The 25,467-nt window shown below is 36.9% G+C and overlaps 1 long non-coding RNA gene across 11 annotated transcripts in view; it reads left to right on the forward strand.

Annotated features, from left to right (window-relative positions):
* The window catches only part of LOC101711862 (uncharacterized), a 302,781-nt gene that overhangs the window by 202,933 nt on the left and 74,381 nt on the right, over positions 1-25,467 (forward strand). For 8 of the 11 annotated variants that reach the window (XR_015449550.1, XR_015449548.1, XR_015449547.1 and 5 more), the window contains one exon: positions 19,278-19,444. This is a non-coding gene — a long non-coding RNA (uncharacterized LOC101711862). Of the gene's footprint in view, positions 1-16,107; positions 17,234-19,277; positions 19,445-25,467 lie in introns of those variants that run through there. The other 3 variants (XR_015449545.1, XR_015449544.1, XR_015449546.1) reach the window with 1 other exon arrangement.

A 25,467-nucleotide genomic window follows, 5' to 3' on the forward strand; every position in this document is an offset into this window, starting at 1 on the left:
TGTTGAACCATCCTTGTATACATGGGATGAAGCCAAATTAGTCATGATTTATGACCTTTCTAATGATTGTTAGAGATCATTAGAGATTGTTAGAGATCATTAGATCATTCTGTTTGTTGAGAATATTTGCTTCTATATTCATTAAGAAAATCAGCCTAGGGGCCAGGGATTTAGCTCAGTAGTTCTGCTGCCTGCCTCACAAGTGCAAGGGCCTGAGTTAGATCCCCGGTACCAAAAAAAAAAAAAAAAAAAAAAAAAGAAGAAAATCAGTTTATAATTTTCTTTATTTTGTTAAGTCCTTATCTGGACAATGCTATTTTCAAGGAATTACTTTGGCAGGGTTTTTCCCTTTCAATTTCATGGAAAAGTTTGAGGAGTATTGGCATAAGTTCTTCTCTGAAGTTCTAATAAAATTCCGTGGTGAATCTATCGGGTTCTGGGCTTTTCTTAGTTGGAAGGTTTACATTAGTGACTTTATTTCAATGCCTGTTATAAGCCATTTCTAACCTTTTATATTTTCTTGTTTAACTTTAGTAATTCTTACTGTGTCTAGTAATTTATTCATTTCTTCTAGGTTCTCCTATTCATTGGAATATGTTTTTTGAAATAGGTCTTATGATCCTTTGAATTTTGGTGATGTAATTTCATTTTTCATTTCTAATTGAATTGCTGTGTGTCTTTTCTCTACTTCTCTTAGGAAGTTTACCAATCTTTTTTATCCTTTCAAAGAACTAGGTGTTTTATTTAATCTCCAAGTGTTTGTGTAGCTTCTGTGGTTTCTTTTGCTATTGATTTCTAGTTTCATTCTGCTATGATCCAATAATATGCAGGCAATTTATCAATTCCTTTGTATTTAAACATACTAGATGGTCTATTTTGAAGTAAGTTGCATGTGCTGCTGAGAAAAAGAATGTGTATTCTATTGTTGAAATACTTTATAGATATCTATTAATTCCATCTATTCAGTGGTGTGGTTCAACTCTGGTATTTCTTTGTTAATTTTTTGTTTGGTTGACCTGCCTATTTGTGAGAATGGGCTATTCAAATGCCCTGCTATGATTGTATTTTTGTCTATCCTTTTATGTCCAGTAGTTTTTGTTTTGTGAAATGGGGTACACAGACTTTGATGTGATATGTTTATATTACTATCTCTTCCTGTTGCATTGTTACCTCTATGAGTATATAGTGACTTTCTTTATCTCTTCTGATCAGGTTTGGCTTGAGGTCTGCTGTGTCTGAAAATATTATAGCTACTCCTGATTACTTCTAGGCTACAGTTGCGTGGAGTATCATTTTCCATCCTTTCACTTTCAGTCCACATGTTTCTTCTTGATTGACCCAAGTCTCTTGAAGCAGCATGTTTGGATTTTTGGTTTTTGATCTAAACTCCAAGTCTGTATCTTTTATTGAGGAATTAAGATCACTGATGGTTATTATTTTAAAGTATTTACTGAATCTTGTCAAGGAATCATTCTTCTAATGCTGATTCCTTTATTTTTCCTTTTGCTTAACTACTGTCTTACTTAGATTGTTCTTTCTTTGGGGCTCCTGTTGATAATAGCCTCCTTGTCCCTGGATAAGATTCCTTTATTTTTTATTTATTTATTTTTTTCTCTGAGTTCTTTTATTGGCACATTTTAGGTGTACAATTCATTTACATTTATCATTGGGTGTTTGTACCTGTACATGATGCATCTTGGTTCTTATTTTTTTCCCCCATTACCTGTGCACCCTTCACCCCTTCCATCCTTCCCTATTTACATAGATTTCATTTCCACTTTTTTTCTTTTCTCATAGTTTTTCCTTTCTCTCCTTTCCTTTCCCCTTCCCCTCCCTTCACTCCTTCGTCTTTGGACATTTTTCCTATTTCAAATTATCAATTATTCATTTTAATCATTTTAACCCTTGTTTACACTATCGATTTCTCACACTAGTGAAACTATTCGGTATTTACACGTGTGTCCTTTTTATTTCACTTGAGAGTATGGGCTCAATATGCATCCATTTAGCTACAAATGACTCTAGTTTTTCATTTTTTATGGCTGAGTAGTACTCCATTTTATAAAAAAACCCATATCTTCTTTATCCAGTTTCCAATTGATGGGCACTTGGGCTGCTTCCAAGCTTTAGCTATTACAAACTGTACTTGATGCAATGGTGTTGCTGACTGTATCGCTTGGGCTAAGGTGTTGTTATTGATCTAGTCAGTGATCCTTCCTAGTATAATGATAATGAGATAGCCTCAGAGTCATTAGAGACTCAAAACATAAAGATCAGCTATATTTGGAAGTCACCTCTGAGAAGTAATCATTCCATAAGGGTTCTAATTACAAGCAACAAAGATACTTACAATAAGCAATTCCAAAATATCAACCCAGGAGGTAAACCAAGGACAGTACCAAAAACAAAAATGAGAAGACACTTAAGCAAGGCACAAACTCAGACTTCCACCCCATCAAGTGTCCCTGGGGGCAATGAGGTGGAAAAGTCTGATAACCAACCACATGTTCACCCTGAACTGATATCACAGGAAGTAACAAAACAGATGAATGAGGCTCTAGAAAAATTCAAAGCTGGACCAGGGATTTAGCTCAGTGGTTCTGCCGCCTGCCTTGAAAGCACAAGGACCCGAGTTTGATCCCTGGTACCAAAAAAAAAAAGTACTAGAAAAATTCAAAGCAGAAATAATCTCCCAGATATCTGCAGAGATGATGAGCAGAGTGAAGGACATGGTTAGAAGCTCTAGAACAGAAACAGATAAAAAAATGGATGCGCTCAGAAACATGCTGAAAGCCATGATTCCTTTAAATGCTTTCTACAATGCTGGGTTAGTAGTCATGAATTTCTTTAGGTTGTCTTTGTCATGCAGTGTCTTTATTATCCCATCTATTTTGAAGGATAATTTTGCAGGATATATTAGTGTGGGTTGATAATGGTTTTCTTTTAGGATTTGAAAAACTTCTCTCCAAGCTTTCCTGGCCTTTAATGTTTGTTCTGAAAAATCTGCTGTTATCCTAATAGGCTTGCCTTTATTGGTTATTTGAAGTTTTTAGTATTTTTTTTGATACATTTTTGGATTTTTGACTATGATGTGTCATGGAGAGGTTCTTTTCTGGTTGTGGTAATTTATATGCCTTATTTATCTCAATATTGAATTATTTCTTTAGATTTGGAAAATTTTCTGGTTTGACTTAAGTGAATAATTTTTTATACCTTTGGTATCATCTTCTAACCTTTTCCTTACTCTTATACCTCTTAGGTTGGGTTTTTTTTGGGGGGGGGAGTCATCTAGCAGATGTTAGATACAGATTTCATGACACCTGATTGTTAGGATATTGTTGAATATGTGATCTACTATATCAACTTTGTCTTTAAGTTCAAACATTCAGTCTTCCCATTGGTCTTTCCTGCTGGCCATACTTTCAATTGAATTTTTCATACCCTGGATTTCTTTTCACAATCCAGTTCTTTACTAAAATGGTCATTCACACCATATATTGTTTTGTTTAATTCAATCAAATTTTGTGTCGTTTTAAGCTCAATTAAATCCTTTGTGTATTTATTTACAGCTTCTTTGTGTTCATTGAACACCTTATAAATTTGTTTACTTTTTCCCCCTTGATCTCTTCAAATATTTTAACCATTTGGCATTTAAGTCCTTTACCTACAACTTTTCTGCTTCAGTGTCTGTGAGATCAGCTTTTAGGAAGTTAAAAGTGTTTATAGGCATCCTGTTGCCTTGTTTTCTCATGTTTCTATTGTTTTTGTGCTGAAGATTGAAGATCAGTTAGGATAGAAAAACTATTGCTACTGTGGAGAACACTTTAAGTGTATGTCAGTCTCTATGATGAATCCTTGACATTGGTTATGTTTTGATGTTTGCACACTGCTTCATCATACTCAGTGTAACAAGATCAGTCCCAGTTGCTACTTCCCAAGAAAAGAACAATAATGGGTTATATTACCATCTATAGAACCAACATGAATTGACCCTAAATATGAAACTTGTTTTAATGATATAATACATTTTTCATTAACCCAGGAAGACAATTGACTATTACTGGTGACCTATAGGCTGGTATATAGTATAAAAGGGAAGAAGAAAGGAAAAAAATAGTTAATAAAGAGAGGAAGGATACCAAAGCAATAGGATCAAATGAGATAAAGAAAAGCAATAGAATTTTTGTTCTGTTATTTTTACATCTGAAGTGGAGGGAGAGGCTTAAGTGGTTATATATGGGGGTGAGGAAAAAGAAGAGGGAGGGAAGTATAATTGGGGATTGAGGGAAGCCATACTTGAGTCTTCCATACATAATTTTTGCTGGCGGGTAACCTGATAAGACCATGATAAATACATTTAAAGTAGAGCACTCGTTCTTATTTGCCATTTCATATACTCTCTCTCTCTCTCTCTTTCTCTCTCTCTCTCTCCTCTCTCTCTCTTCTCTCTCTCTCTCTCTCTCCCCCTGGTTCTGGTCCCTATCCAGAACCATGCCCTTGTCTCTCTCTGTCCCTAGGACTCATCTGTCCTAACTCAGTCTCTGTCTGCCCTCTGATTGATTTTCTGGCCTGCATTTTCCTTAATGTACTAATCTGAGGAGTATCTCCTGCAAATATCTTCCAGTGAGAAGAAAACTAGTGTTATTGAGTAGCTCCTTCTAAAAGTAGCTTGCCAAATAAACATTACCAGGTTTGGGGTTACTTGCTTCTCCTTCTGAAGTTAGATTCCTGGTTCTTCTCATCTTGAACAAAGAACTGATAGAAATGAGCAAGAAGCAGTGGCAAAGTTTATTTGAAAAAGTAAAAGTGAAGAGTGAGAGAGAAACTGGTTCTGTAGAGCAAGCTTGTGCCAAATAAAAGAAGAAAAAGCAAGATAAAAGTACACTGTGGAGGAAGCAGAGTGGGCTATTATGAGGAAAGCCATAACAGCAAACTATCTGTGTCCTTTTATACTATCCAAATCTCAAGGAAACCCATGGAAACTTCTACCTACAGGTCCTGAGAGGTGGTGCTGAGATACTATACCTCAGGCTGATATTGGGTCTAGGCCATCCTTTTGGAAACTTGCTTGAATTCTTGTGAGAAGTCCACATGGAGGACTCTGGGAAATGTTGTGTGCATGTGTTCTGAGGTATTATAATTAACAGTTCATGCTTACCTCCTCAGCCAGCTTTGCCATACCCTATTCTCCTATTTCACCAGGACATGTGGGTACTGGGCAAAGACTGCTCAGCCCTCAGCCCTACTGTTGTACTCAGCTTCATCTCCAGGGGAGTTAGATACTTTCTCAAGACTGTGTACTTAGGAAACCTGAGTTCTAAGCAGTGAGGGATCAAGAGATGATCTGCTTCTTTCTCTGATACTAGTGGTGTCTCCTTCAAGTTGTTTGTCCCATGTTTACACTTTTCCTTTGCCCCAGTTTCCTGGTATCTGTGGATCCTGCAAGTATCCTCTGAACATCTTGTGAACACTAGTAGCTCCAATCCACCATGATGGAATAGCTACATATATAGTTTTTAAAAAGTTGTTCTTCAAAACATAATGGTTATTTAGCAACAGGGGTGGAATTGTGTATCTTGGCTTGAGCATGTTTAAGCATCAGACATAAGCTGGGGGAGATTAGGTCAAGAAAAACAAAACAAATATTGTTGAAAAGCAAAGGCCCCAAAGAGGAAATTACTTTTTGAGTTTTTATGAAAAGTTCAGTTGCCCAGATCTGCAGTTGCCCTGCAGCAGTTGTCAGATTTATCTCAATTACCTGGATAAATTGGTCAGAAACATCTCGCAGATTGGAAATCATTACTTCAATTTCATATTGTTTATAAATAAATAGTTTTAAACAAAGACTAAGGTATTGCTTTTACTTAAGAACTTCTTTTCCAATTCCTGCTAGCATTAAATGTCTTTTCTCTCATCATAGCCTTGAAAACTGTTTCTATACAGATGATGTAATGCTATATTTTATGGTGAGTTTTGTGAGAATCCACAGCATACTTAGAAGATGTAAGGCATGTCCCTCAGCAGCATTTAACTGAATCTAAGAGGGGCTTGGTAGACATTCTCTCATATATTCGGTACTTATTTCTCTACTATTCAATATCATACTTAAAATTGCAGCTTTGGTTGCACTGGTTTTGCTGGATATCAGTACTCAGTAGGTCATGGACAATGAGGGAAGTTTGAAGGGTGAGGTTGCTGGGGTTTTGTGGATGAAGGAAGGGGAGGCTTTTTCCACAGCTTGTGAGAAGAGGGAAGGGTGGAAATAAGGGCGGGAACAGAAGAGGAAAGCCCCTTTGTTGGGGTTTCAGGAGCTGAGGCTTAGGGCTAGGAATGGAGAAGGAAGGGCTTGTCAAATGTCAAACAACCCAAGATCTTAACTGCCAGGTTGCAATTTGGTTTTGCACAAAAATTAAAGGCATGGCGCCATTTAAAGCTGAGATCGGGGTCTTCAGTTTTACATCTGCTCACTTCTGATAATGAGAATCATGTCAGCCAGAGATCAGTTAAAATTAATTCCCATAATCAAACAGGGTAATTATCAGAAAAAATCCTCATTAATGTAATAGAAAAATCTTTTCATCATATTTTTTTAAACCCTTATGTTTGTAAATCTGCAAATTCCTTTTTTTAAAAAAAGAAACTACCTTTTTTTTTTTTCCCCAAAGCCTTAGTAGATGCTTGGCCTATGTTAGGTGTGCTATATACATTTTGTTTTGTGGATCACATAAACAACTCACTGCATTTATGAAGGCAATGAATCTCATTCAGGTTGGCCCAAATGACCAAGCCTTCATATGGAAGATCTCCTGCAGTGACCAGTCGATAAGGTAGTGAGTGATGTCTCTTTAGGCCCATTTGACAAAAGCAGTAAATTTTGTTCCAAAAAGCTGTGTGGCTGCTGACACTGAACAGCAGGAAAACTCTTTCACAATTCAAGGAACCTTGGTGCCTGAAATGAGAGCTGCCAGGGATGGGAAAATATCAAGTGTTACTTTCTGTCACTACTTAGTATTGGGGAAAAATTGCTAACCAACCCATCTCACCCTAGTGTCCCAGATAATAGACAACATTTTCATATTTGCATGGGGAATATGCTTTTAAAAAGTTATATTTTATCAGATTTTAAGTTCCATTTTGTATCCATATACACAAAAGGAAGGTTGAAATGTAATTGGAAACATTTTCAGTTATAATTCATTTTCAGTGATAAAATTAGGTAACCTGATTTTTTTCCCCAGATTATTTTTCTTCCAAGATCATATAGAAGTTTTAAATATATTGTCTTGAATGTCAGACTAAAGATGTGGTGCTGGGCTAAAGACATGACTGTAACAATCAGAAAAATGTTCAGATAACCACACATGAGAAGAAAAACAACTGGCCTTGAATTGAAAAGATTAAAGGGATGGTGTTCATTTAACTTGAAGAGAATGATTATTTAATGATAAGCTTCATATATACATGCATGACTGGTATACAGGAAATGGTCAGAAACTGTTTTCTATCTTTACTTGAAAAAAAATGACTAAATGGAATTATGCAGAATATGAAGAATTCAACTTAGGCTTAAAGAACCTTGAAAAGGGTTTATTAAGTATATGAGAGAGAGGCAGAATTTAACCACTTATCAAGTGGTTAAACAAAAGAAAGATAGTCTATAGTCCACTCACCTATTTTAATTTTTAAAGCTATTTTAGATATCCTCTTATCTAATAATAATGATATTAAATTCAAAGATTTGTTCAGGTTTTTGATATTTTAGTTTAGTCTGTTTTATATTATTTTGGTATTTGAATGTGTTATGCATGATATGGAGAATCATTAATGTATGTTTTAGGGTTTTGGAGGTTTCAGTCCATGATTCTCTGGCTCTAAGGCAGAAATGTCATGGTGGAAGGGCATTATGGGAGAAAGCTGCTAAATTCATGGTAGGCAGAAAGCTGAGAACAAGGAAGATGGGGGGGGGAGAAGAGGAAGAAGGAGAAGGAGAAAAAGAAGAAGAAGAAGAAAAAGAGGAGGAGGAGGAGGAAGGAGAAGAGGAGCCAGTGCAAGAATATATCCTTCCATGTCGTGCCCCAGTGGTAAGGTTAGTGCCACCATGATCTAATCACCTTCCTAAAGCTCTACTGTTGAACACAGGACACCTTTGGAGGACATTTTGATACAAAGTATAACAGCCTGGAAAATACTTTGTTAGCAGAATCATAAGAAAAAAAATCTGTATTGTATATTGTTGGTCTATAATGGACCTGTGTCACTTTCAGATTATTTGAAAGGAGTTTTTAAAAGATTATGTGAAAAGACATTAGGAGTAAAGATGAATTAATAAGTGTGATTTACTCCTTAAAACAAATAGTATAAATCTGTTTAAAAAATGATATTTATATAATAAATTTCAAAGTAAAATTTTGAATAATAGTCTTAACTATAATGGAATACTTGGATTACAGCATAAAGGAAGTATATAACTAGGTGATACATTTATATTTTTAAAATATCTTTCTTAAAAGAATAATGTAGACTTGCAGAAAATTATGAAGATAGCACAAAACACCCATATACACCATACCCAGTTTCTGTGTTATTAACATTTACACTAAGTGGGTATACTTGTGAAAATGAATGAATCAATTGTAACATACATGTATAGCATCATCAGAATTATGTTATAGGCCCCTGTGGGAACAATCTACTACAGGACATTGCTCATGTGAAATTCTTTTTTGCCTTTGTTCTCAAAAGTCCATAGACCATTGTAATAAGTTTACGGTGATTTACCATTATTCTCTTAATTTGCAATTTCTCTGAGGACTAATAGTGTTGAGCATCTTTTCTTATCCTTACTTTTCTTCTATATAACTTCTTTGGTGAGGTGTTTATTTAGATTTAAATTGGGTTGTATGTTTTGTTATTGCTCAGTTGGAAATATTTTCTATAGTTTGATACAAGTTCTTTATTAGATTCATAGTTTGCAAATGTTATCTCTCATATGAAGCTTCTTTTTCTGGTTTTTTTTTTTCCTTTTTTTGAACCCAGGACCTTGTGCATGTAGCTGCACTCTACCATTAATCTACACGGCCAGCCTTTGCTTTTCTTAACAGTGTCCTTTGCAGAGCAAAAACTTCTCATTTTAATACAATTCATTGTGTCTTTTTTTTCTCATATGGATCATGTTTTTCGTGTTATATTAACTCATTGCCACATCAAGATCAAATAGTTGTCTTTCTTCTAGAAGTTTTGCATTACCTTTATATAGCTCTATAATCTTTTTTAGTTAGATTCTGTGAGAAATGTCAGACCTGTATAGAAGAGGCTCATGTTTTTAAAAGAAAATGATGAATAGGAAATGGAATAGAGAGATTAGTAAATACTGTAAATGAAGGAAACTGGTGTCATATCTGGGTCTTTACACTTCTAAGTGGGAACTAGGTCCATGGAATAAAAGTGGCTGGATCCTACACCAAGTCAAGAAGTGTAAAAAAAGGAAGAATCTACACATGTATTGTGAGCAGGAGCTGAGCGCGGGCTAGGTGGAGCCTCCAAGCCAGGCTGAACATGCTTACCCTGGGCATGGGATGAAGCAGCATCTTAGGTGTGAAGGTTAATTTTATGTGTGAATTTTAGTGGGTCACAGGGTACTCATGCACAGTTAAATATTCCAGGTAGAGCTGCCCATGCAGCTGCACGGGTAGAGGCATGCAGGGAGTGACTGAGCCCAGCTCTGACTAGCTGGCTACACCCACTTGCGACCCAGGGCTTGTAAGGACCCCCCCCCGGGCACGCCCCCCCAGCCGCCCCTGGAGCCACGCGTGTGCCTAGAACAACAGTGCCAGCACCCCCTCTGCCCTCCTCTGGCCTCTTGGCTGGCTGTGCAGCTACCTCTTTCCACACTACAGAGGCACAGGGGTACATAAAGGCCATTGTCCTGAACTGTAGAAGTGAACAAGAGAGAGAGGGCCTCTCTTGGACTTCCTGATGATAATTGAAGCCCACTGGGAAAGTGAAGAGAATCTCTGCAGTAAAGGCACAACAGACCACCGTAATTGGTAAGTTAGAAGGATCATCACCTCCCATCAGAACCTGGACTATCTCCAGGGGAAAGGCAGCTGGTACCTGCAATGGAACCTTGCACAATTTAACCCTGCAGGAGAACAGGGAGCTCAACTTGGGACTTGCAGCCAGAAAGCTGCCTGAGTCTCATGGGTCTGTGACTGGCTTACTGAGATTCATTGACTTACAACTGCACACTTCTGCCCATGTTGTCTATTGTGACAGCAGAGACATACCCTGAAGGAGGCCCTTCATTTTTATCTTTTATTTGTTATTTTCAAAATTACCACTATTTTTTTGCTCTTATTTTTAATTTTTTTCCTCTTTATGTACTCTTTTAAAATTTTTAATTTTTCTCTTTTTTCTTTCTTTTTTCTTCTCTCTCTCTCTCTCTCTCTCTCTCTCTCTCTCTGTCTCTCTCCTTCACTCCCTTGCTGTCCCACATTGTTCTTCATCTCCCTTTGTGTTCTGGCCCTAATTCATATTTCTTTTTTATTCTTCTTTTCTTCTCTCACCTGTGTCCTCTGGCCTCACTGCTAACCTTCCCCTAAACTTCTACCTACATATCCTTCCCTCCCCAACTCCTTCTAACTCCCTATTCTGAAGGGTAAAGTGGACATATTGAAGAGATTATTCACTATAAACATATGTTGGGTTGGTCCTTGATTTTGATTTAATTCACACAGTAAAGGTGATAGATTAATAACTACCACAAATTGACATTTTCTAAGAAGTACTTGATGCTATTGTTTTGCTAATTGTATCACTTGGGCTAAGGTATTGTGATTGATCTAATCAGTTGGCCTTCCTGGTACAATGAAAATGAGACAGCCTCAGTGCCATTAGAGACTCAAAACTTAAGGCTAGCTATATCTGGAAGACACCTCTGAGAAGCAATCATTCCATAAGGGTTCTAAATACATCAACAAAGATACTTACAATAAGCAACTTCAAAGTATCAACCCAGGAACTAAACCAAGGACAGTACCAAAAACAAAAATGAGAAGACATTTAAGTAAGGCAACTTCTACCCCACAAAAGGCAAATTCTGGGGGAAACGAGGTGGAAAAGTCTGATAATCAACCACCTGGGCACCCTGAACTGATAGCACAGGAAGTAACAAAACAGATGAATGAGGCTCTAGAAAAATTCAAAGCAGAAATAATCTCCCAGATATCTGCAGAGATGGTGAGCAGAGTGAAAGACATAATTAGAGGCTCTAGAACAGAAACAGATAAAAAAATAGATGACCTCAGAAATATGCTGGAAGCCATGAATGTCCAGCATAAGAAAGAAATGGAAACCCTCATCATCCAACATAAGAAAGAAATGGAATCCATGAAACAGATTCAAGCAGATATTCAGGAAATTAAAAACTCTATTGAAAGCATACAGAACAAATTAAGGGAATCTGAAGATAGACTATCAGATATAGAAGACAGGATTGCAATGAAGGACCATGAAAACATAGATTTCTTAAAAATAGTAAGGGACCACAAGAAATCAATCCAGCAGCTGCTAGGTGACGCAAAGAAGAACAACATAAGACTAATAGGAGCCCATTAATAAACAGGAGAAAGTACAATTGACATAAAAAACTGTTCACAGAAGTAATAATAGAAAACTTCCCAGACAGAGGTAGAGAATCATACAGATAAATGAGGCATATAGAACTCCAACTAGCCATGATCAAAAAAGATCAACACTTAGACATATAATAGTCAAGATCCCAGAAACTCAACAGAAGAACAAAATCCTACGGGCAGTTCGAGAAAAGAAACAAATCACCTATAAAGGAAAGCCCATCAGAATCACAGCAGACTTCTCAACACAAACCCTCAAATCAAGGAGAGCCTGGAGTAAAGTATTTCAGGCTCTAAAAGAAAATAACTTCCAACATAGACTGTTGTATCCTGAAAAATTATCTTTCAAAATAGATAGGGAAATTAGATGCTTATGCGACAAAGAACACCTGAGAAATTTCATGAACACCAAACCAGCACTCCAAACAATTCTAAGCAATATCCTAGAAAATAACAATGAAGGTCACAACTCCATGAGACCCAACAGAGGGAAGCCACCAGACAAGGTAAGACACTAAAGGGAAAGGGGGATAAAAGAGCCAACAACAGTAAAACATCATGACAAAGACGAGTCAATATCTATTAATTATAACTATCAATATTAATGGCCACAATTCATCAATCAAAAGAAATAGACTGACAGTGGATTAAGAAGCAAAATTCAGCAATATGCTGTATACAAGAAACATACCTAACTCAAAAGGAAATTCATAGACCGGAAGTAAAAGGATGGAAAACAGTTCTCCACATGACAGGAACCCAGAAAAAAGCAGGCATAGCAATCTTATTTTCAGACAAAGTAGATTTCAACCAAAACTAATTAAGAGAGACAAAGATGGTCACTACATCCTCGTGAAGGGAACAATCCAAGAGGAAGAGAAGACAATCCTAAATATATATGCACCAAATACGAATGCCCCCAACTATACAAAACAAATATTAATGGACATGAAAAACCAAATAAGCACTAATACAATTGTAGTGGGGGACCTCAATACCCCACTATCACAAACAGATCATTTAGACAAAAAATTAACAATGAAATTCTAGAACTGAATCAAGCTATTGAACAAATTGACTTAATAGATGTTTACAGAGTGTTCCACCCCACAAAATCAGAATACACATTCTTTTCAGCTGCAAACAGGTAATTCTCCAAAATAGACCACATGCTAGCTCATAGGACATGTCTAAGTAAATGTAAAAGAATTGAAATTATCCCCAGTATATTATCAGACCATAGTGCAATAAAACTGGAGGTCAATAACATAAGAAACTGCAAAACTCCCACAAACGCCTGGAAATTGAATAACACCCTCCTGAACAACCAATGGGTGACAGAGGAAATTAAAGAAGAAATTAGACAGTTTCTACAAGTAAATGATAATGCCAGTGCAACATACAGGAATTTATGGGACACAATGAAAGCAGTTCTATGCGGGAAATTCATAGCAGTGAATGCCCATATTAGCAAAACAGAGAGAACTCAGTTAAATAACCTAATGCAAAACCTCAAGCTCCTAGAAGAAGAAGAGCATAACAAATCCAAAGCTCATACAAGAAAGGAAATTATAAAGATCCAAGCAGAAATCAATGCAATGGAGACTAAGAGAACGATACAAAAAATTAATGAATCAAAGAGTTGGTTTTTCAAAGAATAAATAAACCTTTAGTCAACCTTATCAAAAAAAGGAAAGAAAAGGCTCAAATACATGCAATTAAGAACAAAAAAGGTGAAGTCATGACAGACCCAGCAGAAATCCAGAGGATCATCAATACCTACTTCGAGAACCTGTACTCTAATAAATTGGAAAACACAGAAGAAATGGACAGATTCCTAGGTACATATGGATTACCAAAGTTAAATGAAGAAGATATAGAAATTCTAAACACCTCAATTACAATGAGTGAAATTGAAAATGTAATAAAAATTTTACCAACAAAGAAAAGCACAGGTCCTGATGGCTTCACTGCTGAATTCTACAAGACATTTAAAGAAGAACTATCACTATTACTCTTTAAACTCATCAAGGAAATTGAAAGGGAAGCAAGGCTTCCAAATTCATTCCTGGAAACAAGTATTACTTTGATTCCAAAACCAGGGAAATACACAACCCAAAAAGAGAACTACAGACCAATCTCCCTAATGAACATAGACACAAAAATCCCCAAAAGATACTGGCAAACAGAATACAGAGGGTCATCAAGAAGATCATACACCCTGCCCAAGTCGGATTTATCCCAGGGATGCAAGGATGGTTCAACATTCGCAAATCAATAAATGTATTACACTGTATTAACAGAATCAAGGACAAAAACCATATGATCATCTCAATAGATGCAGAAAAGGCATTTGACAAAATCCAACACCCATTCATGATAAAAACGCTACAGGAAATTGGAATAGAAGGTCTTTATCTCAACCTGATTAAGGCTATTTATGAAAAACCAACAGCCAGCATTATACTAAATGGTCAAAAACTGAAAACTTTCACACTAAAATCAGGAACAAGACAAGGATGCCCACTATCACCACTCCTGTTCAATATAGTTCTGGAAACATTAGCCACAGCAATTAGAAAAGAGAAAGAAATAAAAGGAATAAAGATAGGAAAGGAAGAAGTGAAACTGTCATTATTTGCTGATGATATGATACTTTACATAAAAGACCCAAAAAACTCGGTCAAAAGTCTTCTAGACCTAATTGACAGATTCAGTAGAGTAGCTGGATATAATGTCAGCACTTAAAAAACAATAGCCTTCTTACACACAAATAGCAGACTCGTTGAGATAGAAATTCAGAAAACAATTTCTTTTACAATAGCATCCAAAAAAATGAAGTAGCTAGGAATCAACCTAACAAAGGAAGCAAGAGACCTCTACACTGAAAACTACAGCACTCTGAAAAAGGAGATCGAGAAGGATATAAGACAATGGAAAGACATCCCTTGTTCCTGGGTAGGAAGAACCAATATAGTGAAAATGGCCATACTTCCAAAACTACTATATAGATTTAATGCAATGCCAATTGAAATTCCAACAATATACTTCACAGAACTAGATAAAAAAAATACAAAGATTCATTTGGAAACAGAACAGACCTAGAATAGCAAAAGCAATTCTAATCAACAGAGACATGGCTGGGGGTATCACAATCCCCAACTTGAAACTATATTACAAAGATACTGTGATAAAAACAGCACGGAACTGGCAAAGAAACAGACCCAAGGATCAGTGAAATAGATTTGAAGATACAGAAATAACTCCAGACATACTCAGCCACCTCATCTTTGATAAAGGAGCCAATGACTCTCACTGGAGGAAAGATAGCCTCTTTAGTAAATGGTGTTGGAAAAACTGGATTTCAACCTGCCATAGATTAAAACTAGACCCATACCTATCACTGTGCACTAAACTAGGATTGAAGTGGATTAAAGATCTAAATATTAAGACAGAAACACTAAACTTGCTGGAAGATAAGTTAGGTAGAACTCTTGAAGACATTGGCATAGGAAAAGATTTCATAAACAAAACTTCAGTAGCATGGGAGCTAGTACAAAGAATCTAAAATATATAAAGAACTGAAAAAAATCAGACCCCCCAAATTCAAAAACCCAATTCAAAAATGGGCATCTGAAATGAACAGACATTTCTCACACAGAGAAGTAAAAACAGCAAATAAATATATGAAAAAATGTTCAACATCACTGGTCATTTGAGAGATGCAGATGAAAACAACACTGAGATTCCACCACACCCCAGAAAGAATGGCTGCTATCAAGAAATCAACCAATAACAAGTGCTGGTGGGGTTATGGAGAGAAAGGAACCCTTCTCCATTGTTGGTGGGAGGACAGACTGGTGCCACCACTGTGGAAACCAGTATGGAGATACCTCAAAGAATTAGGGCTAGAGGCCCCATTTGACCCAGCTATTCCCCTGCTGGGTATCTTCCCAAAAGAATCATACCACAATGATATATGTGCACCCATGTTTATAGTGGCACAGTTTGTAATAGCTAAACTTGGAAACAGTCCAATAGCACATCAACTGGAGACTGGTTAAAGAAGATGTGGTTTTTTTTATAGAATGGAGTACTACACAGCCACAAAGAACGAGAAACTAGAGACATTTGTAGCTAAATGGATGCATATTGAGCCCATACTCTTAAGTGAAATAAATAGGACACACATGTATAAATACAGAATAGTTTCTCTAGCATGAGAAACTGAAAGTGTAAAAAAGGATCAAAAGGAATAATTTTTAATTTGAAATAGGAAAAGGTCCAAAGGCGTAGGGTTGTTGGGAGGGGAAGGTGAAAGGGAAGAATGGAGAGGAAAAATTATGAGAAAAGAAAAAAAACGGAAATGAAATTTATGTGACTGAGGAAGGGTGGTGGGGGTGAAGGGCGCACAGGCAATGGGGAATAAAATAAGAACTAAGATATATCATGTACAGGTACAAGCACCAAATGATAAATGTAAACGTATTGTACACCTAAAATGTACCAATAAAAGAATAAAAAAATAACATTCTTGGTATTTCTATGATGGCGATTCTGGAGGAAAGTAACATGTAAATTGGTGGGCAAGTGCATAGCTCTCCAAATGTGGGTAGGCTTCATTAATTCAGCTGGACGCCTAAGTCTAAAAAAAGGCTGGTGCTTCCCTGGATGAGAGAATTCTCTCCCTCTCATGGCCTTCAGAGTGAAACATCAGCTTCTTCAGCCTTCAAGTGTTCCTACTTCTTAGGCTTTCAGACTCGGATCAGAACTACAGCATCAGCTCTCCTGGGTCTCCAACTTGTCAACTCATCCTGCAGTTCTGGGGACTCCCTCGCCTCTGTAATTCTGTCAGCCAGTTCCTTATACAGTCTTCGACCTTTCTGTACATGTGCACATTCTACTGGAGAACACTGACTAGTGCATTGAGTTTCCTTTTAGTTTCCTGTGCAGTAAACACACATGCTGCATTCTGGGAGAGACAAGTCACTTTGGCAAAAGAGGATTCTGCTAGTCAGCAGGCTGTGCTTGCAACAGGTCCATTTTTCTTTCCATGCTTTGCTACCTGCTCTCCCAGGATAAAAGGCCATTGCATGTAGGCTGGGGAAGTCTGAGTCACACAGCTGAGTCTGTTATAGTTTGCCATCCCGTGTCTGTCTGAGCAGTGTTACTTTTTGGTATTAACTAATCCAGCAGAGTCTGGCTGAATAAGTAAAATACATTCAGGGTGATGTGTAACCGAGGGAGACAAACACTCCTTTCCTCCTTCCCACTCTGGCAGTGGGCTGGAGTCACAGTTGCTCACCTCTGCAATGAAGCAAGGTCCCAGAACTTGAGCCTTGGAAGTGAAATCTGCTCAAGGCAAAGATCCAAGTCTTCATTCTGCTTGAACGGAAGAACGAGATTAAAAGAGAAAAATGGCTGCATTGAGGACAGAAGACAGAACTCCATTTCACCTCAGTCTGTTTCAGCAGTTAATTTCTTCTCAAGAGGGACATTAAGTCTTTTTACCTGGCAGACAGGCTCTGGCTGTTGAAACCCGGTGTGGGGCATGGAATGGAATGAATGATTATATTTTACATTAGTCAGAAAGAGACAAGGTATGTATTATTTCCCCCTGCCTTTCGTCATGAAATATAGACTGTCCTTCCACTGAGTATTTGCTTAACCAGGTCATACAAATTCTTAATTCAGGAAGAGGAAAAAACAGCGTCTGAAAACTAGGACCTGAATACTTGAGAACATTTGCAGGTGTTTCTGGACAACAGAAACACATTTGTTTACTCTCCTGTACTCGGCCCACGTCTTTGCTCAATTTAACCAGTGATCCTGGCCAATCTCACCTTAGTTCAGAAGTGTACTCTGGGACAAAGAGTGATTGTGAATTCCTTGTTTCAGAAAAATACCACACATTTCTATAGATAGGAAAATGCTATGAACTTATATGTTATCAGTTTCTAACTTGTAACAAAGGTATTCTGTGAAAATAATTGGAAAAGAACTAGTTAATGAATCTTTAGGTTTTTAGTTATAAACTTCTAGTCAAAATTCAGTAACTTAAAAGGATTATGGATACAAAGAATGTTCTACAAGGTTGTTAAGTCTTTATTCTGCACTGATCTTTACCTGAGAAATGCATTTTAGGGTTCTTCATACAAAATTAAGATTACAGAGCCTTCTTAAGAATTCTTGCTTTTGTCAGTCACCTCATTTTGATAATTGTCCATTTATAGTTTGGTTTGAGGTTATGGTGTATGTTAGGTAATAAAACTTATGTTGTTAAGTAATAAAACTTAGGTTCCATCGGTTGGAAATGTCTGGAATTCTGAAGAGCCTTCCAGTAGGATCTGTGACCTGAATGTAACCTTAGAATAGAGTTGATGTAGGCCTGTGCCCAGTCAGACAGCTTAATGCCTAAAACCATGCCAGAGCACAGAGACATACAAGCATATGTCCCTGTGCCTTGAATTAGTGGGAAAAATGTAAGCCCTTTTTTCCTACTTCAAGGAAGAACATTGCTGATTAGTCAGTCTGATCCACTACAAAGGGAAAGATGTTGAAGCCAAATTCCTAGTAAATGGTTGTAGTATTTCAGGAAAATGCGAATACATTTTTTAATATTAGAAATGAAAAAATGAATTCCCATGAAAAGAAAACATTTCTGCTGTCATCATCACTGTTTCATAGCTAAACAAATACCATTCACCAAATTTCAATATTGTGTTAATACCAAGAAGGGTTTTTGTGTCTTAGTGAAACTCAGAATGGCTCTCAATTTTGCCATGTATATAACTAAAAGATGGAAAAGCAATATCAACATATATTGCATTTTTAGTGTGTAACCTTTTTGATTCTAGGAACAAGTGTGTGGCTATTTTGGCTTGGTAAGGGGCATTCTTGCTCTCTGTACCTGTTGGTTTTTTGTCAAGAATTGAGGATGTGGTCGTTGGTTAGGGAAAATAAAGAAGTATCTCCTTTGTGGAACTCATGGACCCTTTTGGGGATCTCTGAAGCATCAATGACTCTATAAAAAATCTATAAAGTATAAATACCCAAGGATGTTTTTGATTAGTAGCATATTAAGTCTCAGGTACTACATGCCCTTTTGCAATATAGTCATCATCTTGCATCATTAAGATACAAAAATTTGTGCCGGGGATTTAGCTCAGTGGTTTTGCCGCCTGCTGCGTAAGTGCAAGGACCCAAGTTCAATCCCTGGTACCAAAAAAAAAAAAAAAAAAAAGAAAGACACAAAATTCCACTTAACTACCTGGAGGTCCCTTTATAGCATCACATGTGATTATTCAGTACTGTTTTGAGATTGAAATGGTTGTGGCTTCAATTGTGCATAATTGAATAGTATTCTCATAATACATGTTTCAGGCTGACTCTTTCCAAGTAGGCATCTGGTTTTAAATATGGCTCTGTGTTAGTCTTGCAGGACAGTATTCACAGGACTTGGATGTGTCCCGGCTCCTGACCTTAGTGAGCAAGGGGGTGTCGGAGAAGTAGTACAGTGCCAGTATTGCTGTTTAGAGCATTATTCACTTTTGGTGTTTGGCCCGGCTCACTCGTCAGAGACTGCTATTTCCAGCTGCACTGCAAGCTCTCCCACAGTTTAATTCTTTGCTTATTTTTGTTTAGAAATCCTCCATCCAAGCACCACAGTGCTGTGCCAAAGTACGATGATGACTTCACACTTCAGCTAATTCACATCTGCAAGGGGAGAAAACAATTTGCAACTGAATCCAGCCTCACTAATGCCATCCCCAAAATTCCCCTTGGTTATCAGCCATTCTGGAGACTGCTGGGTAAATCCAAGTTTTGTCTTAATAAATGTAGATATGCTATGATATGACATGCAAATGCAATGTGCTACATATTTATTGACTTGTGTATTGACTTTATATTTATGAAGAGTTTGTGTAGCTCATGGATCAAATCAAATCCACTTCCTAGAATGTGCTTTAGAAGAATCATTTATACTTAACCTTTGTATTATAATATGCTGACCTTAGATGGGAAAAGAAATAATAGAAATATCTTCACATCCATGTATTTATTAAACACTATTATTGTAACCTGAACTTTGCAGGGACAGCAGAGAATCAATGTGTTTAGTCTTAGCTGGTGCTAGTATTTAAAGAGATCTAGAAGTAAACTGTCATGAGATAAAAATACTATAAATATTTATTGAACATTCAGAACAAGCACTAATCTAGAATTTGCATATATAAGAGAAAACAAGACAAGCAGAATCTTTGCTTTCATGGACTTTGGATTTCTATTTGTGGGGAGAAAAAGTTAGTAAACAAATAACTAACCATTTAGGTATAAAGTTAGTGACAAGTACTAGCCAGAAAACTAGACAGTCAGTGATGAGGCTTGTGTAGAGATTTGGGATCTTCAGACAAGAAGGTGTAGGCAGCTGAGGGCCCAGTGGAGGAAGACTGGCAGGAAGGAGCAGTGAACAGGGCTCACTCAAAGAGCAGCTAGAAAACAGCACTGGATGGAGAGTAGCAGGTGAGGGAGAGAAGGGAGAAGAGAAGAGAGGGGATCCGGATGAAAACATATGAATTCTATTCCCTGGTGTCAAGCTCTATGCTGAACGTTTTGCACCAGTGAACTCATTTCTCCTTTATTGCAGCCTGTGACTAGGCAAGAGGATCCAGAAATTGGACATTTAAATTTTAAGTTCTCCAAATAGACAAGGGCTAGACCTAGATTTCAATGGCATTTACAGCCATTCGGGTCTGGATTATCTATCTCACTTCTAATAACTGAATTGTGCGAACACTTGCTTAAGTGCTGTTTTCTATGTTCCAGGCCCACCACTGTAAGAACTTTGTGTAATTGATGAATTTATTTTCTGTTAACAGTTGCTTGCATCTGCATTATTTTCTATCATGTTTATTACCACTACTGGGAATTGAATGCAGGGCTTTCCCACTGAGCTACATCCCCGGGCTTTTAAATTTTTGTTGTTATTATGTTTTTGAGGCAGGGTCTCACTAAGTTGCTAAATAATCCAGGTAGGGCTTCAATTTATGACTCTTCTGCCTCAGCCTTTCAGTGTGCTGGGATTAGAGGTGAGTGCCACCATGCCTGGCCTTCATTTTTATAAGAATTAGAAAAATCAAGGTATGAATTTAACTGGGAGAATTTAAAGATAATTTAAAGGATAATACCTACAATATAGTAGGTATTACTATACCTTGTTAGCATTACTAACAATGCTAGCTACCATTAGTAGCAGTAACAGTAGTTTGTCCTATGATCTTATTCTTCTGTGTACTGGGAGTATAGCACAACACTCAACAAAGGGAATTTTTACCTGTGCAAAGCTCCTAAGTTGGTGTGAGGGAAAAAAGACGAATTTATCATTCACTGTGCCTTTGCTGCTGATAGAACACAAGGAAGTCAATCTTGGGAGAGGGATCATTCTATCAAAGAAGCAGAGTTTTGGCACAAAATGATTTAGGACCGGATTATTCTGCACTTCAGCTCACTATACCCACATATGAATTGATGGAATAAAATGATTTTATGGCTGGTATAGGACAGGATGTTTGCTCCTCTTGCCCTACTCCCCTAACAAATTGTCTTGGATTTAGTGCTTGCGCTAACTTTCCCTGAAGTCCTCACCATGCCATGACCACCTTTACCATGTGTGAAATGACACAAAACTTAGAGCAGGGAGAACATCTTTGCCTATGTGATTTTCAGTCTTTTTATTTCTGGGAAATTGCAGAGTAGCCAGTGTCCACGGATATCTTTTCAGAAACTTTGGTTTCCCTGTCTCTTGTTTTTCCCCAAAGATTCGTTCCCATTTCTCAGTCCATCTGGCACATGCATAGGGCAGTGTCGCTCAGGTTCTCTGCAGTGAATGAAGGGAAGATTTCCCTGGGTGGGGTGCTGAGTGCTTCGCTTTCCTGAGTCATTCAGAACAAGACTGGCTCCATAACCCCTCAGAAAATCAGGGCCGCAGGATACGTGATTACCTCATCATGTGTTGGATCTCTGTACTGGGACTGGCTGGTAACGTGAGGGGTTACAGTTATGTGTTTCATATTTTTCCATAAAACACTCCCTATCTGGGCTGGCTTTCTCAAGCAGTGGGAATAATGGAATTTACAATTATTATTATTTTTATGATGATGTGGGAACTATTGAGTCTGAGTTCATTTGGCAGGTATAATACTTTTTGGATAGCAGTGGATGGTATTTAAAGCATGCCAGAAGGGGAGAAGACTCAGGCCACACCCAGAGGTAGCTACTGTTTATGTCAGTGTTAGCTGTAGCTCCAATTCGGGCTCTGGACATTGCTGTGAGTACAATATATTCCTTAGTTTTTAAATTAAAATTTGTTTTTACTGAAATACTATACATACACAGTTTAAAGCTCAACCCCTCTTCCAAAGCCTGCAGTTCAAAGCTGTCTCTACCCTTCTAAACACCTGAATTTTGTTCTCCAGAAGCAACCATACTCACTCATGATTCTTCCTGGTCATGCCTCAATAATCCTAAGTAAATGTCAGGTTAGGATATTCTCTTTTAATTTGTCATTGTGGCATATGGGAATTTAGCTTTTACTCAAACTCTACATTGCAAAAATATATCCATCTTCTTTTCTCCTACAAAAAAATAAATTGAAAATGTTGGTTCAATTAATAGTATCTACAGTTATTATGGTTGAGTCATATATTCATACTTGTGAGCTATGCTTATATTTTATGTCCTTATAATTTTTCACTTAGGATTAATATCTTCTTAAAACCAGTTAATTATGTTTATTTGCTTTATAAAAAATTTCAGGCATTCATATTTTTTCAGGTATTTAGAGTAATATAACAAATTTCCATGTACCCATAAACCCATTTGAGAAATAAAATTTAGAAGTACCACTTGAACTATAGATAAATTGATTTTTTATCACAATCCCCTTGCTACCCACTAGAAATAAATGCCATAGAAGTTTTGATTATTATTCTAAGGGATTTACAGTTTTACTTAATATGTTTTTATCCTGAAGCAACATATTAATTTTTTTGTATTTTTACCTTCATATAATTACATCATATTATATATATATTATAAACCTTGCTTTTCCTATCAGTAAGTTTTTGAGATTTCTAATGTATAAAGCTCTGCTTCATTTTATTGATATAAATATTCCATTGATTATATACACAATGTATTTTTTATTCCCCTGATTTATTGATGGAGATTTGGTTTATACTCAAATTTAGGTATAAAAGTACTGCTATAAGAATTCTATTACATGCTTCCTTGCACCCAAAAGATGAGATTCTTTTTTTCTTTTTTTCTTTTTCTTCTTGGTACTGGGGATTGAACTCAGGTCCCTGCTCTTGCAGGGCAGACAGTGGAACCACTGAGCTAAATCCCTAGCCCAAAGATGAGATTCTTTAGGGTATTTTTTACGTGGCAGTAGAATCATGAGTTGTGGAGCTTGCTTCAATGGTTCCGATAGAGGATTTATAGAGCTTTCTGGAAATTTTGGCAACGTACAATCCCATCAGCACCAAGCGTGCTCTTACCTTACACCTGGTACTTGTTAACTGTCAGTCTTATTAGTGTGAAATAATTTTCATTGTTGTTTTATTTTGCATTTCTCCACTTATTAGAATTTCTCTTCATGGGTTTGTTGGCCTCTGGGGTTTTCCCCAAATTCCCTTTTTGAAGGTCTTGTTTGCCTTTTTTGTATTCATTTCAGGGAATTCTTTATGTATGTAGATTTTAGGTATTTTTTACCATAAAATTTCCCAATGTAGCCTTTCTGTAACTTTTAATTTTCTTCAGAGTGTCTCTTGATATTTGGACATTGAGATTTGGATATTTCAAAAGTTGAATTTGTTTTTTCTGGTACTGGGGTTTGAACCCAAGGCTCTCACACTGAGCTACATATGCAAACTTTTTTTAATTTTTTGAGACAGTTTCTCACTAAGCTGCCCAGGCTGGGCTTGAACTTACTTACGATCTTGCCTGAGCCCCTGAGAGTGCTGGGATTACAAGTGTGCACCACCATGCTGGGTAAAATGGTTGAATTTATTAATCTTTTCCCTGTGATGTTCATTTTTTCTGTCTTATTTCAGATATCCTTTGTTTATAAATTTATGAATTGAAAAATAATCTATATTTTCTTTTAATTTTTATGAGCTTGTTGTCAAGAACTTTTTTCCACCCAGGACTAATTTTCATGCATATTACTAGGATGGCGTATAATAATGTCTTTCTTTTATGGATAACTATTGTCCTCATATCTTTTTTCTGTAGTTCATTTCCTAACTGATCTGCAAGGTTACCCTTTCAAATTTTAATTTATTTATATATGAGGTCTTTTAAAAAATATAGATATTCTATGTTTATAGGACAGATTCTCTTGATTTGTATTTCTATGAAATGTCATTATCACACTGTCTTAATTACTGTAGTTTTGATATGTTGTAGGATATATCCCTGTTCTCATACAACCTTTTCATCTTTTCCTTGTCTTTTATTTTTTTTCCTTTTTTCCTCCACTTCCTCTTCTGTCTCATTTCTCTTCAGCCTTCTGTCTCTTCCTCTGCCCCTCTTCCTCCTCTTATTTTTCTTTTGAATTATCATCTTTATCCCCATTTCTTCTTATTTATTTTGTTGCCAATGCCATGCCTCTAAGTGCTATTCTCATTTTCCTCTCTCTTATCTTTTAGGTTTAGTCTATTTTTTTTAGCTATTCTGCAATTAAATATGTACTTAGACTGTACTTCTTTACCCATCTCTACCATATCACAGGTAGTTTTGCTATCATTCTCTTCCTCCAACATAATTATGCAATAATTTTGGATAGATTAATATTCAGTATTTATATTATTAAAATCATGTAAATGTTATTTAATTAACCATTATTATACTTTTCCTGCAAAACTTTTGTCTTCTCTGTCACTGTTTATTATCTTGTACCTTATGCTTTTTTTCTTTTTTTTTTTTGGTACCGGAGATCGAACTTGGGACCTTGTGCTTGAGAGGCAGGCACCGGAACCACTGAGCTAAATCCCCGGCCCATTATCTTGTACCTTCGTATCCTTAGACACAGGTCACCAACCCAAGCCACACGTGCTTTGCCAGTCATCTCTTGTCTCTTGAGAGGAGGCACAGACAGGTGTTCTGTAGCCCACCTGCTCCTAGAGCCTGGACCCTTCTGCCTGTGGACCTGGGGACTGGTTTCCCTCGACACCTAGTGTACACTGCCCACTCCTGAACTCTGATAAATCGTCAACCTTGTCCTGCCCAGTGTTTTTCTTTCCAATCTTTCACCCTGTGAGTTTACTGCTTTGTTCTGCTGAGGCAGTTACACTAGGAGCTTCTTAATAGAAGGCGAGTGGATCTGTTGAGGTTTGTCTGCCAGGTAATTCCTTTTCTCCATGATTACATTGGCTTATGCCTTGTCTGTGTGTCACAGTTACAAATTAACAATAACTTCTTGTCATAATGTGGTCTCATTGCCCTGTTGTCTTCTAGTGTCGTGTCTAAAAACTGTGATGTCAGTTCAGTTCCTCAACATTTAGTGTGACTTGCTTATTTTCCTCTTGAAGGTTTTAGAGTTTTCTCTGTTTTCCCGCTGTACTAAAAAGCCACTGTGATATCCTCTAATGTGTGATATTTTTCATTCATTGTGCCGAGAATTGTTAAATCTTTATTTATGATTTTTCTGATGATTCTCATTTTCTTGTTTAAAAAATCTTCTTAGTTGGATATCAGAGTTTCTTGGATGATTTTCATACTTAAAACTTATCTCCTACTTTTCATCTCTGCATTTTTGCTTTACATTTTTATG

This window comes from Heterocephalus glaber, unplaced genomic scaffold (assembly GCF_053883595.1).
Source record: "Heterocephalus glaber isolate CG9 unplaced genomic scaffold, H.glaber_assembly_v1.0 deba00000738, whole genome shotgun sequence".
Lineage (NCBI taxonomy): Eukaryota > Metazoa > Chordata > Mammalia > Rodentia > Bathyergidae > Heterocephalus > Heterocephalus glaber.